At 41.7% G+C, this 16,796-nt stretch overlaps 1 long non-coding RNA gene across 5 annotated transcripts; it reads left to right on the forward strand.

Moving 5' to 3' along the window:
- The first annotated feature begins 788 nt into the window (after window positions 1-788).
- On the forward strand, window positions 789-16,389 carry LOC133215676 (uncharacterized). Of its 5 annotated transcripts, XR_009726455.1 has the most exons (8): window positions 789-885; window positions 2,894-2,971; window positions 3,499-3,682; window positions 4,969-5,293; window positions 6,900-6,944; window positions 7,614-7,810; window positions 10,124-10,255; window positions 15,533-16,389. It is a non-coding gene; the product is annotated as an uncharacterized LOC133215676 (long non-coding RNA). The 5 variants fall into 5 exon arrangements; XR_009726453.1 differs by having other exon boundaries at window positions 4,969-6,944; XR_009726454.1 differs by having other exon boundaries at window positions 4,969-6,944; window positions 7,614-7,661.
- The last annotated feature ends 407 nt before the right edge of the window (window positions 16,390-16,796 follow it).

The following is a 16,796-nucleotide window of genomic DNA, read 5'->3' on the forward strand; positions in this document are numbered from 1 at the left end:
TGTATTGTAGGTACTTTATTCCACTGTTGAGAGGCTCTGTGTTATACTGTTTCAGTATTTAAAGAGTGGCTACAAAGAAGATGGAGACTCCCCTTTTACAATTAGTCACATGAAAAAGATGAGGGGTGATGGCACACATTATTCCTGGGGAGATTCCAATCGGATACAAGAGAAAATTTTTCACAGAACAATCAACCACTGGAATAATCTCCCCAGGGAAGTGGTGGATTCTCCAACATTGGACACTTAATAGCTGGACAGGGTGCTGGAACATCTAGTCTAGGTAAAGCTTTGCCTGGAAAAGTTGGACCAAGATGATGCTGGAGGTGCCTTCTAACCCAGAATTCTATGATTTCAAGTATGATGTGGCTGGATGTTCTAGGTGTGATTTTGGAGATGTAGACATCTGGGCCTGAAAGTCTTCCCATATTTACGAGTCACTGGAGAACCTGGATTTTACAGTCCATCTCTGCTTGCTATGGCTCCTGGTCAGTATCAACACTGGTCGTGACACAAGATAGAAGTACTTGAATTTAGAAGTCGATAACTCCCACAGATAACATTTTCTGCTATTAATGGTAGTTGCTGACCCAGTGAGCTTTCCAGAGTTACTGCTGAGGTATTGCTCACTCTCATAATTGAAAGAGAGATTAACAGCTGTATTTGCTTAAGTTCTGATTTTCTTTATTTGTTGGTATTTACTTCTGAATTTGTGCAGCTTGCTGGCCAGGATTCCAGGGGGATAGCATGTCCTCCTTTTCCAAGGACAATGAAATCAGGAGCTCAGTACTGACGCAAGAGGCTTGGAGGTACAAACACGGGTCAGCAGGAATGGGAACATGTCAGAAACTGGACCACCAGGAGTTCAGGCTGTAGAGGCCATTGGTAAGTGTGATGTGAAGGACAATCTAGGTAGCCAGCAAATTAAACTTAGCAATTACGGAACCATGGCTTCAGGGTAGTGTTTCAGTCAGACATGCTCAGGCTAATGGGTGTTGTTTGAGTAATACTTATTCCAAAGAAGTTCTGAGTGTGAAGATAAAGCCAGAGAATTCACATGCACACATACAGAAATCATTTGCTGCAAATCATGAATCATAAAATTGTCCAAATTCGCCCACAATAAATGTCAAATGCATACATGCTTTCCAGCTGGTCTGAATAAACAGCAAATGTCAGTGCCTGGTGATTAAGATCTCTAACATTACTTCAGATATTGCTTTGAGAACAGGAGTCATTTTGAAAACCACAGATCACAGTGTGCTCCTCTAAAGAGCATGGTAAGATATGCAAAACTGCAGAGTCTGCCTGAAATCAAAGCTTCTCTTATGGTCTAAGGGACACCATGAACTTGAACTGTAGTAACTGAAAGATAAAATGAACTAAAAAGCTTTCCAAGTTTTTCCATGCCAGTGATTTTTTTTTCCACCTATTTTTTATGTTTTTACATTGGAGCTTTAAAATGTCTTATTTTTGCTCTTTTCATTGCTATGAGGAAAATCCAGATAAGTAGAGGAAAATCACTAGCTTCCCATGGCTTTAGAGCTATGTAGAGAACAGTGAAAATTACTACAAGTCTTCTGCTCTGTGTGAGTTCTAAGTTATTTTCGGCTTTATTGGTGAAGGAAGAGTTCCAAATGGCCATGTTTCATTATGTCATTTCAGATGTCCATTTGTTTGTTAATGTTCATCAACCATAATGAAGTGTTTCTTGTCAATGCTTTTGAAGTAATACTTTGGTGATCTATAAGAAAAGTTAGGCTTGTAGGAAGACATTTCTTCTATTTTATCATCTATAATTGGTGAAATAAACAAGCTTTCAAGCTTACAGTCCTTGTATTTGGTCTGATTTCATGTAATAGAACATATTACCTCTCCTTAGAAGCTTTTTCAGCACAGATTTTCTCAGCATGGTTGGATTTCCTCCAGAACCATAGTAACAACTTACGAAGTTGCACTTTTTGCAGTCAGACTTACAGTATTCAGTATGTGATTATGTATGAATTATTGAGATCTTGCTACACTCAGACAAACTGGTATTGCATATCCATTATAGACCCAGGAAATTGATTTTTTAAACAATTTTACTTTTCCATGGATCTTGGATTAGAATTATCTGTTTCATTCTGATACACTGAGAATTTTCTTGCTTTTAAAAGAAATTATTATTATAACTTTAGCAAGATTTTTGTTGTATTCTAGTAACTGATGTGGTGTCCTGATGGGCACATTTACAGGGGGCTTCAGAAAGCATAAATGTGGTTTACATTTACTGTTTTCATCTGTTGATATAGTTTTAACTGCCATTGGATTTTACTGACTCAGTCCTGGTAAAAAAGGTTTCATGAGGTTGACAACATGTGTTACCCTGTTTAACAAAGAGGCAGCTGAGGACTAGGGTGGATGAAATTGCATGCTTAGGACCAGGTAAGAGAACAAGAGAGGTCTGTCTTTAACTGATTTTAGCTCTCTTTTTCCTCTTCTGAAATTTAACTGGGCTAAACCAAGTTTGAAGCTGAAAATAGTCTTGGATTTTTCCCAGTTTTCAGTTGTATTATGAGGGGCAGCTTAATCTGCTTTACTACTGGGTAATACAAGTTAACTTGAGGAAAGATGGTCTGAAATTGATTGTAGTGACACTTACAAAGAGGAGTTTTTGACTTACAGCTCTCAAAGCCCTTTTCAAAGGTGATATTATGGACTTAGTTTTTCAAACTGATGGAGAAGGCGAGTGAGAAGCACAACAAAGAGAAGAGAAAAACAAAGGAAATGAAATTTAAAAAAAAGTTTTTTTTTTTTTTATTTCAGTAAATGTTTTGGGAAAAGTTAATGATAGCAATTTTCACATTATTTCTTAAAATCTCTTCAATTCCTACTGGTTTTAAATCAACAGAAGACCGTCGCTGAACTTAACGGCAAGAAGCTCAGGCATAATAGGAAGACACTGAACATAGAGCAATCTGACTGTCAGGTGTAATTGAGTCACTGGTACTATGCTGTTTCATAGGATAATGATGAGTGTGTAATTTACTGTGACTAAATGGAATAGATTGTACACTGACGTGGTAGTGCGATTGGATCTGAATTACATATCAAATGATACATAACAAGGAAAATAACTCCACCACTGAATGAGGTACCCCGCATCTTTGCAAACTGCCAAATGCACAGCTGCTAGATACCTTGTAAAGGGCTCTGTTTAATCCTACCACTTCACATGCAAGCCTTGAAACTGAAACAGAAAGAGCACAGTCCTAACCTGCAGGCTACACCTAAGCTTTGCACAGTATTTGGGGGAGTAACATGGTAAAAAGCTGATGCTGGTGCGGGATAAACCAGTTCTTTGCATGTTTGACAACATGGCAGGGAAATGCAGAACAGGGAATGAGCAAGCAAAGGGAAAATTGATCCCAGCCAACCATGGGGTGGTGATGAACATGAAAACAATGGTGAATTAAAATTTCTTTTATTGACGTTTGCTGTTTGTTGTTCTGTTAGAATGTTCATAGATTAAATGCTAGAGATCCTGATGGTTTACATACAAACCTTTCCAAAACTGAATCCAGAATCAGCCTTTCAGAAGAGCTTGTAGGAATCCAGGGAGGAAGTCCAGAGGAAGGCAATTCAGTCACACGTTCAGAGATTACAGGATTGTTGTGTGTTTGTGTAAATTCAGTTAAAGGTATTGGGAAAGCATATTTCTGGCAGCTCTGTGAAGCAGAGGGACAGATGAACGTGGATACAGAAAGAGGTTTTCTGTGTAGAACCATGAACATGAAAATCATTGGTGTTCTAGTAGCTAATTTACAAGGGTGATCCTATCCTCTTGGCTGATGTACTGGGATTGGGTTTTACTTCCTACAGCTTGAATTTAAAAGGCAAGATCTATTACTGACAGCGCAAGCAGTGCGTATCCTTATGAATATAGAGAAGGAGCTGTAAGACCAACTTAGTGCAGTGCCGCAGACCCAGGGCCAAGTGTGCCAACTTTAGGCACTGAAGCATGGGACACAGATGCTGGAATACGTTAGCTATAAGCATAATTTCATCAGTGTAGTTTTCTAAAGGGAATAATTAGCTAAAATACCAAAATACATTAATTTACACTTCCCCTGTCTCTTGAAATGTCTTTCATATTATTATTAAGTCTGTTTGTACAGAGTTGCACTCTCTCTGTACTGTTTGACAGTAGCTTAGTTCAACTACTTCAAAACGCTAGGGACCTTTTAACAATTCAAATAATCTGCTCTGATAAGTATATAGGTTTAAGCTAATCCACAGTTATCAGGGTAAAGTCTCAAAAACGTCAGTCTTAATGCACTTTTTAAGCTACAAGGATTCCTTTTATGGTACTTAATGCTTTGTTTTACATAATGCATCTTTACTTTCCACACAAAAATCGCATAAAGGCTTTTAAGGCTGCAAAGTCAAACATCCTGAAGTTAGAAAACGCCAGAATCCGTGTTGTCTGTAGAACTTTGATTTGCCTTCCCTTGCATTTGATTGCAGGTAGTCATTAATAACGTGAGCCTATTTAGTGCACAGAAAGGATGGCAGTCACTTAATGAGCAGCTATTCAGTATTTCGATGATTGATGTGGGACTCTGTGCCTTACTGTTTATTGCTCAAATCCTGCTCCAAACACAGACTTAGTAATTTTGTTACGGACTTCTCAGTGTAGGAACTGTGAGTTTCACAAAGCACATTCAATGTATTTGGTACCATCCTCATAAAGTATGGAGTGGTAACATTACAGCTCATTACTTTACATTGCCAGCTACATTTTTAGCCTTAAAAACACAAGGTTAGAATTTAGGTTTTCAGCAAAACGCTGCACCCAGTTAATGGCCACCCCTGAAAAATGGGTTTTTAAGTGACTAATAGTCTGTGCAAAAGACAAAAATAGAATCCAGTCCTTCTGAGCAGCATACAAATGCCAGCAGCCACTTATTTCTTTTCTTCCTGCAGTCATTGCATTCACTTTCTGCAACAAAAGAGCCAGGATCCTCTGGGCAAGATCTGATTCATTGCACAATCCTGACTCATCTCCATGCCGTGGTTCATTCTGTGCACTGAGCAGCAATATACAGCTCTTATACCAACAAGCTGGATATGCTTCCTTAAAAATGATGGAAGAGAATGACAGACTCATCCCTGAGAGGCCTGGTGATCCCAGGTATTTCCCTGCCTCTCTAACCTGATGTGACTCCAGTGACTGCTTTTGACAACTCTGTGTCTGTGCTGGTGCTGTGTGTGTAGGTTAAATGGATAAAATCCTAAAACAGTTCATGAGGTGTGTGGGAGAAGAGTGCTGAGATGGAGAGAAGGAATTCTGGTTGCAAAGAGGCTTAAGGGAATTTACTGGTAGGACAAGGAAGCCTGATTTACCTCTGGAAGGATGTGTCTTGCTGTTTCCCACCACTGACCCAGACTGCTGATGGTGTGATCCTCACCTGTGAAAGACAACAGGATGCCCTCCACCCTGAAAGGTTAAGAAGTGCACTGCACCATAATCAATGTATCACCTCCCTCCTTAAAAAGACCAAGATAAAATCAGTTCTTCTCTTCCTTTTCCTCATGGGTGACAGAGCTATATGTATGTATCACAGTGTCTGTGAAGGTGCTAAGTGTCTCTGCTGGGACTGTCAGTGAGTGCTCAGTGCGTAAGAAAGATAGTTCCTAGTGGTTTTCTCATGTCTGTGGTCCTTTGGATACTTCTGGAACTCTTCAAGGTGCAAGTGTGCTTTCTAACTCCCAGTTTTTGGAGCATGGTGCAGCAGTGTAGGTGGCACCATTAATACACTAAAGGTCTGCAAGTCTATCCTGAGACAGGGACATTTTGCATAAGCACCCATGTGTGGAGTGTAACAACAGCATGCTGTGGTAATAAGGGCCTGGTTCAGGTCTGCTGCAACAGCTTCGCTCATGGTTGGCTGGCTGGGGCTGTTCCAGGTGGGTCATGCGCTAGTATACAGAAGCACGGGTTGCATGAGCAGTGTCCTGTAAGGTGATCCTATGAACAGAAACCCTTAGGATACTGTCTTGGTGCTCCTGAGGGACCCTCAGCACCCTAGCAAGTACTCCCAGAGCTCAGTCTTGCAGACCACCAAGGGCTTCAGGTCTGAAGGACCAGTGTGCCACTGGTATAGGGCATTATAGGCCTACCAGCACTGCTTCAGTGGTTGGAAGAATTCCTGTCCCTCCTGCATTTCAGTCAGACAGGATCACCCTTCACATTACCCATGCCAGGAGGAGAGATTGAGAACTCAGTGCCAGCACTGAGAAACAGAAGGTCAAGTGTTTGATGGATTTTTGTGCCCTAGGATGGAGCACACTCACTGAATCTGTATGTGCAGTAAATGTGAAGAGCCTCTGGCACACAGGAGCTGAGAGTGACAGAACATTCATGGACTTGAGCTCACAAGCTCCCATAAGTTTTTACAGAACATGTTTGCACTGAGATTTTCAGAGGGTTGTTGCTTGGCCCAAATTTGTGCAGTGACTCATAGGAGCAGTGAGAAGCACATCCCAGATGCAGACAGCTCCTCTGTTAGATTTTGACACTCTGCATCACCCTTTACCAGAACAGTCTTGTGTTTCTTTTATTAAGATGAGCATTCTTCAATGTTTCATTCTCACTGACAGCTGAACCCATGTTTTAATAAACAAGCAAACAAAATACCCTTCAGGTCCTCAGCAGTCAGCCAGCACAGAAAATCTCGCTCAGACAGTTAAGGTTAAAAGTTGTAATGTACTGACCATACTGATAACAAACCTAATAATGAAAGTGTCATTAACTTAACTACGTGTGTGCACATGCTTAGCCCAACACAAGTTATGACAGGCAATAACTTACAAGCTACTAAATTAATGAGATCTTGTATCTTCTATTTCTGCAGCTGTGTTCCTCAAATCAGTTTAGTGATGCAAAGCATTAATTCTAGGTGAGTGAACACAACCCTGTATGTTTTAAATGAGAAATTTATTAATTATCATAAGAGAATTATTAATTATTGATTGATAATTATTAATTAGCCCAAAGAAGACTGAACAAATGTGAAATTGGTGAGCCAAGCTCATAGCAACCATTTAGAACACGAAGGGATGCATCTCACACTATATGGACTTCCAGGTTGTTCTATTACAGACGACAAGCATAAATGTCTTAATTTCCACTGGATAGTTCTGTTCAGATAACACCTGTTCTCATTTCTGTAACCAAAAGGTGGCAGCATGTTGTCTACTTTCCCTTTCCATCCATCCTCCTAAATAACCTTACTTGCTCAGTTTGCCAGGAAGTCCAGAACAATCGTGCTGACTAAGGAATGCTGATGAGATCTTACGTAAAATCAACTGTTTATCACCTTTAAATAGAAACAGGAATAGAACAAGGGCTGGTGGTTTTAGTCTGTTTTTTCAATGGCAGCCTGATTGACTTTTGGAAATATGAAGAAAGGTTAGATCTCACCTCACTGGTGTAAATTCAGAAGGGAAACCTACCTGGAGAGCTTAATGCTTATATTATCAGTAATGATGGTTAAGAATCCTGAGCGAGTAGTATGTGTGAGATACTATTGATCTGTCAGAATTAACTGAGTTTTGTTCCTTCTTAGGTACTTCCTGCTTTGGTAAATAGACAATAAGCCAGTGGGCATCCAAAGGTTGGGCACATACTTTATGCAGTGCAAATACCAAGGTGAAAAGGACGTGAAGTACCACTTGAGTTTTGCTGCACAAGTGCATCAGTTCAAAGGCTTCTGGAAAGGCGCCCAGAAATATTTCCCATATTGGCTGGTAAAGAGATCTGAAGGTAGAGGAAAGCATTCTGAAACATAACAGGCTCTCAGATCTGTAGGGGTACTGTATGCTTGTCACAATGCCACAAGTCCTCAGGAAGCACAACTGCTACAGAACACTGGAGTGTGTGTCCTTAACAACTCAAAACACCCACATGCATATCAAACTGATTTCTGCTTCCTACACTGGCTTCCCATAGTCATACTCAAGGTCTCAGTCATGAGTTGCCAGCTGCTCCATGGCCTGGGAACTATAAACACTGCTCTGGGATCTTGGCTGGACTTAACAGTTCTGTCCCAAGGCACTATGAAGCTTTTTACCACAAGGGCAAATAAAGCCTTTCAACTTGAGAGAGTTGACAACTTCACTTAGCCTCGTTTGCCAGTGGAGATACATTTTGGGGGAGTAGCTCACAAACTGAAGACACAACTCTTATAGATATTAAGGATCATCTTAATTTATTACTCATCCCTCCAAAAGGAAAAGCAAGGTTTTGGCCTGCTGTCTCTGACACAGAAGCATCACTATTTAAAGCTCCCCATGCATCACATTCTCCTTCATAAGAGTAGAAGAGGAACAATGCTTATATGAAAATCTTACGGGATGTTAGCCCCACACATGAATGCAAAGCACTAAAATGAAGCAAAGTAAAAGCACACATGGAGGAGGATTTCCAGGCTTTAGTCTGGGTCTGTCATCAGTAGAGATACCTTTGAGGGAGGCTGGAGGATTTTGATGATGTGGTTGTATTGAGATGCTCCTCAGCAGCACAGCACTGGGTGGGTGGTTTGCTGTGCAATATGTCTTTTGCTCTCTATTGTGTGAGTGGCTGCTGCTGGCCTGTCAGTGCCTGCAGCTTGCCATCCTATGTAATCTGTCCTCAGTTCAGTTCCCTTTCCACAATGTCCACATTGGCTCCTGGAGGAGGGGATAACCAGCAAAAGGTGGCACACATGATGAACCCCAACCACTGCAAGTCAGTTACTGAGGATGAAGGATGCCCCTCACCAGTCACACTTGGTTTAATGTCTAGCATTGGAGAGGCAGCAAAAAGGGACTATAACTCATTTTCACAGGTGGGAAAATCCTCTGCGAATTGTCTTGTGTTTTAACATGCTGTCTGCCAAGGGATGAGTTAATAAGTTCAGCCATGCCAATACGAGCAGATTTCTGTTCTGCTTCTCTGTTGCTGCCTCCATTTCCCACCTCTTGTTGAACAGCTGGTCTCTAGAAAGAGAGGAAATATTTCTGTTCTGAGATTTGAAAACCAGCTTGAAAGAGAAAGGACAGAGAATACCTGAGTATGTTCTCTCCCCCTTCAGTGTTAGTGCAGCTGGGAAATTGTCTGTATGACTAGCAACTCTCAGACCTTTTTAGACCTGGAGTAGGCAGTCAGCACAGGTTCTGTTTTTTCTGTTTTCCTCTATCCCTTATTTTAAAAGCATCTGCAGTTCACAGCTACGCCAAAACTGACAAGTCTGCGCGTCAAATGGGAATGCCAACATAATATGGTGTGACACGAACAGTGGCCAAACATTTTCTCATGGCTTTTTTTTTTATTACAGGTGCAACAAAGGTATTTCTTTAATATTTTTCTGTCTCAGATCAAGATGGGCTCTTAGGACCGTGTTTATTCTGGAGAGTTTCCTTTTCTGCTACCTTTATACTCTCCTCCTTTTCTCCAGTGACATTTGCAGTTTAATACTGGTTAGCAGATAGAAAAGCCAGAAACATCCCATACCACAACATCCATTTTCTTTTCCACCTAGATAAAAAGTGCTAGCAAAAAAGCAGAACCTGCATCAGATCTAAATGGCTGATCCCAAGATAAAAGGTGATTCATGGTATAATCAATCTTCAAAGCCCATTTTTTTTACGCAAACAGTGACAGTTTAATCCTTTGTTAACTTCAGTTTTCAGATGGAGGCAGTTTTCAGCTCCAGCTTGGAAGGAATTAATTGCTAGGTACAGTATTCTATAGCATGAAGATATGATCTCTAAGCATAGTGTGGGCCTTTGCCCTTTAAAATACTTTTACACTTGGAGCTGGGCCTAGTCCATACCCCCTCCCTCCCTTGTTTTGGTAGTTGCTATTAGTTAATGGGAAACAGCAGGCTTTGTGAATAATCTAATGACTCCTGACTGTGCTTAATTACAGCCTTTAAAAACAAATCCATCTGACACTTTCTCCAATAAATAAAACAGTTGATTAAGTAGAAACAGTGCAGCTAATAAAACAATTGACAGTAAACCAGCAGATATTTTCCTGTCTTTCAGAGATTTAGGTTTCAGAATATGCATATGCTTTTCTTTATTTCTTTTTCAGCAAGCCTAGTGCAGGAAAGCAGCTTTGCAGGTCTAAGTGATACTAATAAGGAGAGACACTCCTGGCGTTCAGGTTAAAGAGGGCTACACTGCTGGTCTGGAAGTGCTTTGTTTTTCTCTCCTTAAAACAAGGGTATGTATTTCTGGCTGGAAACAGGCAATTCTGCCTCTCAAGGAAACACAGTCCTGCAGCTGGCTGCCTAATGGGAGGTGGTTTGCCTCTGTTGCTGAGCTCAGAACTCAATTTGAACTGGGAGTTGACAGCTACTGCCTCTCGGAATTGCCCCCCTAAAGAAGCTCCTGGCCCTGCACCAGCACAATGGCATGCTGTGTGCCCACTTGACGTCTTGGGTGTCCTGTGTTGCTGATTTGTTTTCTAAATCATGCACGAAGCCCCTCCAGTAATGTCAGTACAACAGGGCAGTGAGTCAAATCGTGCACATCAAGGGAAAAATGTTAAATACTTCTGGCTTTAAAATCGTTGAACAGATGTGCTTTGGTTTTGACTCAAACCCGTTCAAGTTTAAGTACAAAAAACATCTGAGCCAAATGGGAGCATTTTGGGCACAAACCCGCCCCTGGAGCCAATGAGGAATGGTAGGTTTGTTTTGTTCTCACACCAGTGCATCAATTCTGTGTAAAGTATTTTCCCTAAATTAACTTCTATTCCAGGACAGTGTATGAAAAAACTAGCAATAGGAGAGGTTTAAGTGAGGATCACAGTAAAAGTTTAATTCAGCTTTAACAACCCAGTATGCTGTAGCCACATCTATCTGCCATCTATAATACATGCTTTTTCAAACACTGTAGAGCCCTGGAACCTGTGTTAAAAGGATACTTTATCTAATGCTACTTGAAAACCTTTCTTTGCCTCAACTGTATTGTGAAGTTGACCTAAATCCACAGGAATTAGATTTTTTTTAATCTTGAAAAGTACTTATTTCAAATTGCTTATTAAAAGATTTTCCCATATAACAACCACATGCCCTAGATGTGAACCCCTTGCCCCACAGTGATTCAGGCTCATGTTAGATTAGAGAGTAACTCTTGAAAGGTGGCTGCTCATGTTAGCAAAATCAGCATATCACAAGTACTCTGTTAGCATAGACAGTGCAGGAATTTATGCTTTGAGCAACTGGATCTTTTAACATTCACATAATCACTTTTTTCTCCCTCCTGATGGAATTTCCAGAATGTAGTGGGAAACTAAGTTAAAGATACCTGCTTTCTGAGGAGAGGACGCTGCTCTCTAGGATAAAAATGCAGGATGCTTGCCCAGAGAAGCTTCCTTGCCAAAAGAAAAGTACTTACGCAATTGAGAGCTCTGCCTTGTTCTTTTTGTTCAGATATGGAGATAAGAAGGAGTTTGTGCATTATCACATATTCAAGCATAGCACTTAATGCAGGACCATACTGTGGGCTGCCCACCTTCCTGGGGACAGGGCAGTCCTCCCTGGCAGATTTCTCATCCAGAGGCAATGAAGCAGAATAGCCAGGTGGTTACTGCTTTGTCTTTATATCCCTAAAAATAAGCAGAAAGTCTTAGGCCAAATGGGTCTGTATGGAGAAGGTGGAAGCCTCTTAGTGAGGTCTTTTCAGCACTCCTATGGCCCCCTGCTAATTCCTGACGGTTCCACTTGCAGCCATCTGTTAATTTATGGAGAGCTGGATTGGGCAGGTTTTTCTCCCAGCACTCGCCTGCCTGTCTTACTGTCCCCAAAGAGCTGATGCACAGTGATTCAGCACAGTCCCAGTGCCCATACTGATTTATTGACTGAACTCGGGCAGCCTCTGTCACTGAGTGCCTCTGCAGTATTCTGAGAGACATCCATGCATGTTTGAAGTTCTCAGGAGTGTCTCTGTGGTTTACATTCATCTACATCTTTGTTCTCAGTCTGTGCTTCTTGGAGCTGGCTGTGTTAGGATCAGAAAGCCAGCTGAGCTGATGTGACAAGCATGCAGTCCTTCAGTCACACTCCGTGTTGCCCTTTACAGAGCTCTCTATGATCCGTTCTGGCATTGTATGCCAGACTATCAGCTAGAAGGAGATGGGAAGCCAATGTGTTTGCTCCAGCCATCTTTCTAGAGAACAGTAGCATTTTGGCAGAGGGATAAGGTGGTGCAGAGGTGCACAAGCAACTATTTCTTTGGAAGGTTGCTAAACTACTCTCAAGACAGCTGAGGGCCCAAACCAGGGCCAGTGTTCCCACACTGCAGCTGAGCATTGAATTGCAGGAGAACATCAAGGGCTGAGAGAACAAAGGGCGAGCAGTGGGGGACAAAGACCTAAGGGACGGAGGTGAAGAGAATGAATAATTACAGCAGAAGTTGTATAAGAGGAAAGAGGAGTATATGAAAGGAGCAGAGGCAAAATAAGGGAGGAGCTGAGCTGAAAGACAGATCCTGTGCACATCTCTAAGCACCCAGTGCAATACCTTCTATGACATCTCTTCGTCCTCACCTTGAAAACTTGGCTGCACTGTAAATAACCTGCTCCTGCTTTTAAACATAAGCACTATTTCAGGCTACTAAAACTGTATAAGTACCTGTCCAATTCCCATGCAGGCAATGCTGAGTTTTGGCAGGCAAATTCACCTATCAGATATGTTTATGGCTTCCTGGCAGTTCTGGGTACCAGCATAACAGTGAAAAATCCTGTTTTTCTTGATTTGCTGAGGTTAAATTGCTAAAAACAGTAATCCACAGAAGTTGTGGTAATGAGACATGTCTAGGGAGTACCCTATACAATAATGTTGTGTAATGGCATCACGTTCTTCATGATGTCCCTGATGTCTGCATCCCCTGAGCAACAATTTGTAGCTCACAGAATCATACAAGAGTTTGGGTTGGAAGGGACCTTCAAAGGTCATCTAATTCCAAGCCCCCTACAATGAGCAGGGGCATCTTCAACTAGATCAAGTTGCTCAGAGGCCCATCCAACCTGGCTTTGAATGTTTCTAGGGATGGGGCATCTGCCACCTCTCTGGGCAGCCTGTTCCAGTGCTTCAGCACCCTTATTGAAAAAAAATTTCTTCTTTATATCTAAGCTAAATTTACCCTGAGGACCCCTTGTCCAAGCACAATAGGCCCTGCTAAAAAGTCTGTCAAAATCTTTCTTGCAGGCCCCCTTTAAGTATTGAAAGGCTGCAATAAGGTCCCCATTGAGCCTTCTCCGGGCTGAACAGTCCCAACTCTGTCAGCCTGCCTTCATAGGAGACATGCTCCAGCCCTCTGAGCATCTTCATGGCCCTCCTCTGAACACGCTCCAACAGGATGAAGGAGCCCTCTTGGCTGAGATGCTGGAAAACCCAAGATTGTGACCACTATAATTGTACTTAAGGAATATTAATTGCTCATTTGTCAATGGCCACTGCCTAAAAACATCCCTGGATCACAGATAAGGAATTCATTCAGAAGGCATTTTGAAGGCAGACTTGGGTAAACTCTAAGCTGGAAACTGTGCAGTCACAGTGCAACATCAGGACAGTACTGCAGTAACCACCTTGCAATTCAGAGCACTGCATTAGAGAAAGAAGAATAAACATGTAAAAAGGAGAATCCATATCTGTCAGCCTGCAAATATCTTGCAAACTGGAACTCAGGTTAAAGATGCTGCTTTCAAGCATAAAGGTTACATCCATCTTTAAGCCATTAAATCATAGGGATCTTAATGTCAGAACTGTTGATTACCAATGAGATCCAAGTATTGGTGTCATAAAAGCCAGCCTGATCAGTCTCCTAGTTGCAAAGGAGTTCATTCCTAGAGCAGGGAATTGATGTGAAGCCCCTTGACTGGGTGTCCTTATGCAGACACTGGATAATAAACACCTTGTGGAGGGAAAAGGGACATTGGTAAGCTTCCAATTTTAGCAATCCCATTTCCTTTAGTTTCCTCTGTTGCTATTTTTCACGGCAGCTTTTGCAAGGAAACTGGCTAAGAGAGCACAGCTGCTCAGCTAAGAGATCTTCTCTTTACTTTTGTAGGCAGCCCGTGCTGGAAGAGACTTCTGGACTTCGAAGTCTCATGCTAGGATGGGAAGCTTTGAAGCATAGCGGTGTTATTCCCCTCCAGTTCAAAGCCCATTCATATGTGTGCGTATTTGTATAGTTGCTGCAAAGTACTCAAGACATCCCTGTGGATTTAGCAAACCAGTTAAAATCGCAACTGTTACATACTTAGAAATAGCTCAGGCACAGCTTGGAACACAAATTATTTCCCTAAAGATGTGTGTGCAGGAGGGTGGATGGGAACAGTGCAAGCTAAGGATAGCTCAGCTAATGCTAACCCTTCCTGAATATTGCCATGGGATTTTTAAATGCTTTTCCACTCCCAGAGAGATGCTGAAAGGTTTGACTTCAGTTTAGCATCTCATCCAAAAAGCAATAAGTAGTTCTGACAGTGCAGGTCTCCCTAAGAGCTGTGTGCAAAAATCAGACTTGGATGTGAGCCCAGCCTCGGTGTTGCACTGAAACTTAAGACTTTTAGGGCCTAGAATGATCTCAGATGAGCCATCCTCCGACTGCAGAAATCAAAGTTACTGACAAGGAAATTAGCCCTAAAATTGATGGTGAGGAAAATGGAAGGAGGAGCAATTGCAGTTATTTGCTGCTACCAAGGTATGTGAGACCTGTTCAGGGAACAAAGGAAGGCTTCGTTTCTTAATCTGGTCACTCTGACACTTCCCAAGAGCTTAAAATTGAAAGGAAAAGAATAAGAGGCTTGCTGTATGAATAGCTTATACATCAGTGTGCGTCAGTGTGACCGGCTTTAGGTAGTTAGCCAGTATTACCTATCACATCTGCCCGAAGGCCTCAATCAACACTCCAGCCTTGTGGTGCTGTGCCAACAAGTGCAAACACAGCCCCTGCCCTCCAGCTGTGGCAGCCTGGGGTTATGGTGGGATGACAAGGCGCACACTCAGTGAGAGTGACATACTGGTATAAGGAGCCCATTTGCATGCCAGGAGCAGTCCCTGCCAGGTTCCTCCCAGGCTCTGCCAGGCAGCAGGGCTTTGTAGGATTCGTGGCAGAGGTAAAGCATAGAAGGGGATTTGATGGAAGACAAGACAGTTCCTTGTGGGGAGGTTTTTACCATGATTTAGAGAGCAGGCTGTGAGAAAGCATAAAAGTGTCTGCAGGAGAAGCGACAGAATCTGTTATCTTCAGTGAGGGAAGCAAGTTTTCTGCTGTGACAGAGTATTAGATATAAGAGACGAGGAGAGACCAAGCAGTGAAGAGGCTTAGAGGTAAAGGCTTGAGCTTTTCTCCCAATCCCACAGAAATATTTATAGTATCAAAACATGTGCTATCAAGATGAAATATTGAAACCTCAGAAATGATGCTTTGATGCTTTTTAGCTGGCAGGGATCTTGAAGAAAATAATAACCCACTGTGTTCGACTGCATTATAGAAAGAAGCTATAAATTCTATCTGCTTACCTCATGAATGATCCTCAGGGCAACTGGGGAATCAGGACATTCCAGCCTTCACCCAAATGTCACTTGCGCATACCAGTGGCATCGCATTCAAGGGCTGTTGTGCAGCTGCTGTGTAGCCCCAGTTCTGGTCTGTACTTCCAGTTTTGGGGTGCCCTTGGGTTAGCATCTGTACCACCCATGCTTGGTGAGGAGGAGTAAGGGAGAAGGAAAGATTTTATTTGAGTTGTAATGTTCTGGTGGGGATGTGCCCCAGTACCCTTATTGTAAGAGCTTCTTCCACTCCATGATCAGAGCGTGAAATGTATTTTTACTCTGTTAAGCTTAGTTTAAAATGAGATCATTTTGAAGTAAAAAAACAGAAATTATCAATTTGAAAATTGTCAAAATAATCTTTTCATAACATTTTTAAAATAAAAATGCCCTGATCTGGAGGATCTGCCTCCTCTGTGGGAGATCTCCAGTGAGAAAACGTTAGCTTCAGTGAAAAGCTGATATTATCTTGTTCTTTTTCTTTCAAGGCTTTTCTTTCATTATGGTTACTTGCTTTTACATATATTCTTACCTTAGAGTAATTGATAGCTCATTCTGCAAAATAGGGGTGCTTGAAAGCACATATGCATATAGAACTGTGATTTTTTTTTACTACTTGTTATTAACATTGATCTAATTCTGACAGTGTTATGAGTTTCAATTTAGTTCTTGTCAGGTTATAACATTCTGATCTCTGTTTATTCTGATCACTGCTTAACACAGCACAGAGTGGGGAGAAGTGAATAAAGGGGAAATATGGTTAAAGCACTAAAAGAGACTTTGTTCCTTGCAGGACAAGTAGATTTAGGACAAGGCTGAAGAAGGGACATCACAGTAACTGGTGTGAGATGCTTAAAACAAAGAATTTGGCAGCTGAGAATGGCAGAAATAGATTTGTAGAGTTTTATTTAATGGAGTCAGAACCCCATTGCCTGGGTCTAGGAGAATGAATAACATCCAAGATACTGGGACTGGCTGCTTGTGTTACTGCTGTAATAAAAAAAGGACAGGGTTCAGGAGAACAGGGTAAGATTTACTGGGGTTAAGAAAAAGCATATACATATAGGTAGATATATATGTATGTGAATAGCTATTACTTATCAGGAAGAGAGACAAAGGTGTAAGAATAGACAGCTGAGAATCATCATGAATAAAGCTCTGTATTTGTCACTTGTGTACAGGCAGATACCGAATCAGATCAAAGCC

This window comes from Neopsephotus bourkii, unplaced genomic scaffold (assembly GCF_033783945.1).
Source record: "Neopsephotus bourkii isolate Nb327-2 ecotype Australia unplaced genomic scaffold, CSIRO-AGI_Nbou_v1 NB_994, whole genome shotgun sequence".
NCBI lineage: Eukaryota > Metazoa > Chordata > Aves > Psittaciformes > Psittacidae > Neopsephotus > Neopsephotus bourkii.